The sequence below is a fragment of the Lissotriton helveticus genome, chromosome 9 (assembly GCF_964261635.1).
Source record: "Lissotriton helveticus chromosome 9, aLisHel1.1, whole genome shotgun sequence".
Lineage (NCBI taxonomy): Eukaryota > Metazoa > Chordata > Amphibia > Caudata > Salamandridae > Lissotriton > Lissotriton helveticus.
The window spans coordinates 95537680-95543388 of NC_136070.1; the positions used below are offsets into that span (position 1 = coordinate 95537680).

Genomic DNA, 5709 nt, shown 5'->3' on the forward strand with positions numbered 1-5709 from the left:
GCATGAGACATATGTGGAACCCAATAAAAGTATTGGAATATTTCATGAGAGCCCTTTAAGAAGTACTTTAAGCAACGAGTCCTTTTGAGCCAATTAATTTAAAATTATGTTGTGAAATACACAACGCGGCTCAATTTTTCAAACTTTTCGGGTGAAAGTGTGACTATGCACGGTCAGGTCCAAAAGGCAACCCTGGATGTTTTAGATTATTTCATGAATGTCCACAAACCCTATAGATTTATTTTTATATTCTTTGTCAATTGAGCTGGGAAATGCACCATTCGTTCAACTGGTTTACACATTTTCTCAGAGGGAAAATGGATAGGGAACAACCCCAAAGACACTACTAGAGAGTGGTGGACTAGCTCCTTTTGCTCTCTTGTTCACTACTATTCAGTTTACGGTTCAAGGTTGAGATATTTTATTCATCTTGCAACTCCCTTGCATAGGGAACAACTGTGGAACATGCCTTGGCATATAGGGGCCGATTCCGATGTCGGACGGACCTGAGTCCGTCCGACATCGGCCAGGAGCTGTAACCGACCGACCTGCTGTCGTCGGTTACAGCCCTGCTAGTACGTTGCGACCGAACAGGGTTCGTTCGCATTCGTATACTTTACAATACAAGCATGCATTCCGAGCGGAATGCATGCCTGCATTGTTAAAAGCAGGGGTGCAGTTCATCTCTGCACCCTGTGGCCGGCACCCCAAGGTGCCTGCCCCGGGTACAGGGATCAACAGAGGGGCACCGTAGGTGCCCCCCGGCCGCCATCCGGTAGCCTCACACCCATGGGGGCCTTGCTGGGGGCCCCCAGAGACAGCTTCAGACTGCCTTTTCGTGCCGGACACACCGGCACGAAAAGGCAGTCAAAAGCTGCCATTGTACTCCCTCGTGCTGTAAAAACACGGGTTAACCCAATAAGTCGCTGGGACCTGGGTGATTAATTGATACAAACAAGGTGGTCCCAGATACTACAAAGAATAAACCATAACTAAAAATAAATTTGAGAAAATATAAACAGCATTGTTTTTATTCACAACGTGTATCATAGAAAATTATTCATAAAATACATCTATAAATGATCACATTTAGTGCCCCTAAAGAAATGGAAAGGGAAGGGTAGTGTTCGGATGGTGAGGGTACTGAGATAAATGAAGGAAACAGTGGTCACTATGACCTCAATAAACCAGAAATGATAATTAATTAACAAGCTGAGAAAATCACAGTTCATAAATAAATTCAAGCAATATCATGCCTAGGGAAATCACAAATGATAAATCAGGAAAAAGGCTGAAGGTGAGAAGAAGTGTCGACGTTTCGACCCAAAATGATGCAGGTGTAGAATGAAACCTTGCTAGAGGGTCTTCATCAGGACAAGGACGCGGAAGAGGGCAGTGAATCTGCGTATAAAATTAATGAATCAGTATTAATAATGGTCATGATGATCCATATTACTCATAAAATAATTATAAATGGTCGAGATGGGGAGGAATAGAAAACAAATCACACAGAGGAATACAATAGAGGAGTAGTAGGTATCCAGCAAAACTGCGTTGAGCACCACTGGGGGGTGATGGTATGCCCCAGTCTTATTCAGATGGACAATGCCCAATTTCATGTAGGGTCTGCCAATGCTGATGCATGATACATCAAGTATATTAACCATACCAAAAGTCTGTTAGAGATTGGGTAACGGACTCACAGAAAAAACTTGTCATAGAAAGATGGAAACATCCACCAATTCATGTCGTGCAATATATCAAATAAAAAACCAAACAACCGGGTTTTGTCTACCCCTAGTGATATGGTAACAGTCATTTTGAACCCATCAAACTGGTTACCTTAATCTAGGGAGCGTAATCAGGGATGGAAAGTAATCCGTCACGTGAATCTGGTTCCTATATAAGGTAGATTGTCAGAAATAAGGTCATTGGCACTTCAGTTGCAAAGGTTTTTCAAAATACGCAACAAATGTCCATTCGCCTACCTGAAAATCCTAATAAGGCTGTGGAGCCGAGGGGGGTCTTATATAATAAGTATCTCAACTTATGCACTCGATCTTGTTCTATAAAAAATATATATATAAATGCTTAATACTAGCTTTATGAGTGTTATTAAATTCATGGTTTTAATGCCAGAAAATAAATTAAGACGTGTCACATACCTGACAAAGTTCAAAACGCTGTGCTTAAATGGGGGGGTCTGGTTTGGCAGTTAATCGTAGTCGATGGTCACCTCACCGATTTTGAGGTATCCAGCTTCTAGAAATTATAGAAGCGACTGCGTTATATTGTTATCATACATACAGTCTATTACCTACAGTGTCACATATCCAAATGGTAGGTCGCCTACCCTATGAATGGGTTCGCAAGCTGTCGCAAAAGGTATCATATAAGGGAGGCCACATACGTTGGTAAGAGATCTGCAATGGCATAAAATTTGCGAGTAATTATTACCGGACCAGGTACAGACCTAAACCAAGTGCTACTGTTGGGAATAAGGTTCTAAAACGCATACCTTCAGGAGATGAACGCGCGTTACAACGGGGGTTCAGTTTGTCAACATCAGTCGGCGGTCGCCGTTCGAGTGGCAAACAGGAATATTAACTTCCTGGTAGAGGTTCCGATCACGTGACCCAGATGATCATAGAGACGGAAAACAGACTCCAGAGATTTACCGCGAGTCGGTGTCAAAATGCATTCTAAATACGGTCCGTTATAGTCAAAGAAATTTTAATATTAGGAGTAAGTCCTCAAAAAATTAACAAATTAATAAAAATTAATAATAACACAAATGGGTCATAGTCGCACTAGTGGTGGCATGGATCACGATATACCCAAGGGGATGATATTTAAAGGAAAATTAATTAAATACATTAATCTATAGTTGCGGTTGTGCAGAGACACTAATAAACTCAAGGTTGAAGTGTAACTGATTACAAGGAATCTGTTCGAAAGCACTGGGGCGCCACAGGGACGTGGTTCACAACTAAGGTTAGATTGGTGTGAGTGGTAAAATAGCTCTCGACATTTCTATTGTGTGACAAAAGTGTTAACCTAGGCACTGCAGCTACAAGAAGGCATCTGAAAGCAAACATAAATGACCTTTACATGCGAAAATGTGAAAGAAAACATAGTGAGTTCACTTCTACTTCCAGGATAATTCACAAAATTGTGGAGAGATAACAGAAAAATAAAATGTAGGCAAACTCTTCCAGTATAAAACAAGGAACTGCCTCTGGTGTATTTTTACATTAACCTCTCTAATATTCATGAAACGATTTAGTTATTCTTAAAGGTATTCATATGTAAATATTGCTTATGCAGTTTGAACTGTTCTTTTGAAAATCAGTCTGACACCCTTTGGGCCTTGTGTGCACAACACAGAATTCCAAGCATAAACTTAGATACAAAAAAGTCTCTTGTTAAGTTGCAATTCGTTATCAAGATAATTAGAACAGTAATACATTCAGCTACAGTTTCTGGTTCGCTTTGTGCTTTGGAACGAAATTTGTATCTCTTACACATTCAATGCCTTGTTGTAAGCAGTTTCCCAATCTCCCCCTTCTTGTCCTCCTTCCACAACCGGTTTATCAGGATTACTTCTAAATGTGAGAACCATTCAGCACACAAACAATTCAGCTACACAGAAAACTTCCTATCATCTGAATAACGTTCAGCACAAGACACTGACACATAAACTGAAAATATATTGCCATTGCTCCGAAGGTATGTTAGGAACTCCAGGAGATTGTAAGAAAGGTAGAGGGAAATTTGTTAGCATAATGTTTAAACACCACAGGTGTTAACTCCTCTTTAGGAAATGCTATCTCCACAAATTGGATGTTTCATCACTTACCACTTCATCAACTGATCTTACTCACTGCTAATTGTAAAAATTTGATCATTCCTTTACATGTGATCCTCCGCTAACATGTGACGACAGCAACTCCCTATACACAGACGCACGCCACGTTTATGCAGAGACTCGTGACACTCTCTCACACAAACACTAGTCTTGCTTAGAACATGCATAAGGCTATTCTCCAGATACTGCTGTGGTGCGTAGTGTCACTGCAGAGGTTTGTGACATGCTCCTTGCACAGATGTTAGTCCAACGCCAGAGAGAACGCATTCCTGTCTCTAAGAGTTCTTGAAGACGTCAACGGGTTGGCTATGTTCCATCGCCACCAGACTTACTCCAGTGCAGTGGCATCTCCACTTGCACGCTTTGTGCGTGGAGTCTACATATTCGCTGGGGTCCATGTCACAGGCTCATCTGAAGAGTTTCCTGACTCTTCCTGGAATCCAGGCTACTGACCTATCCACCAACTTTCCTGATGCTGCCTGAAGTGTGTGTCACATACTTATTCACTGAGCAATCCAAATCCCTTGTCACACAAACCAAAAGTTAAACTGATCCAACCTATGCTCCCTACAGACAATCATCATGCCTGGCAAGCATACTGTGAGATCCCTTCCCAAACACCTATCTTCATAAAGGAGCTGCTTTTACATGGTCCAAAGAAACCAACTAGGGATTTTGTTTCTTGAAGAATCATTTTTCTTGTGCCTCAATTTTGCAACACCCAAATGTTGAATGCCCATTCATTGATGAAACAGTTGCTTCGTCCCATCTAAAGAAGTGTTTTTGTCCCAGAAAAATTCAGTTACTGGACAAGTGCATCCAGTGGCTTATTTCACCCTAATTTTTCTCCAGCAGGATCAAATGATACCATCACTGACAACAAACGTTTGGTAATTAAGAGGTCTTAAGCGATCTTTAAGCAATTGGACATTATTTGTAGATGTATACACTGACCACAGAAATTCACCATTTTTTAATTCATCTTGAGCATTGGCTCTCAGATTGCTTAGCTACACATAGGGCCAGATGTATGAAGCGTTTTACCATTCGCAAATGAGCCATTTCGCAGAATTGGCCCATTTGCGAAAGCTAAAAAGCCTTTTGGGATGTATCATCTCAAAAGGCATCTGCAAAATAGGGAATCACAATTTTAGCGATTACCTATTTTGCGAATGCATTTAGGGAATCCCAATTTGCGATTCCTTAAATGCAATGCTGGAAGCAAAAAAATATTACGACCTGGCTTTAATGAATCGCAAATTACCACAAATTTCAAGTTAGTGGTAATTTGCAAATTCCTAGAAAAATTCACTTTTTTGCATATTTCTAGGTACCATGTGGAGTACATACATGCCCTTAGGGAATGTATGTGCGCCACATGAGCACAAATGCATATTTCAGGGGTGCAACAGGGTGTCCTTGAAATTGCATGCGCAATTTGAAAGTACCAATTGGGTACTCGCAAATTGCGCATGCAGTTCCCATTCATTCCTATGGGCCTCTAGGCCCACGGAAATGAATCGGAAGCCATTCCTTATTTGCGACTTGCAATTTGCGAGTTGCAAATAAGGAATGCGTAGGAATCACAATTTTATTTGTGAAACCCACATACATTGCATTTTGCAAGTCCAAAATAGCGAATCGGGTGAATTCGCTATTAAGGACTTGTAAAATACAATGTTGATACATCTGGCCCATAATTGTTTCTGATTATGACCGGGATTTACTATAATCCCGGTATATTCTCATGAACAAACTTTTGTTTCAGATTCACAAATGGAAAGGGGTCCTGGTGGGATCCCACGGCAATTTGTGAATGCATTACCAATACACTTCAGCAG

General features: G+C 40.9%; 1 long non-coding RNA gene across 1 annotated transcript; it reads right to left on the reverse strand.

Annotated features, from left to right (window-relative positions):
• Window positions 1–1003: 1003 nt before the first annotated feature.
• Window positions 1004–2632, reverse strand: LOC144782642 (uncharacterized). Its single transcript, XR_013601191.1, has 6 exons — window positions 2519–2632; window positions 2354–2423; window positions 2166–2262; window positions 1989–2066; window positions 1843–1899; window positions 1004–1401 (listed from the first exon to the last, which is right to left on the reverse strand). It is a non-coding gene; the product is annotated as an uncharacterized LOC144782642 (long non-coding RNA).
• Window positions 2633–5709: the final 3077 nt, after the last annotated feature.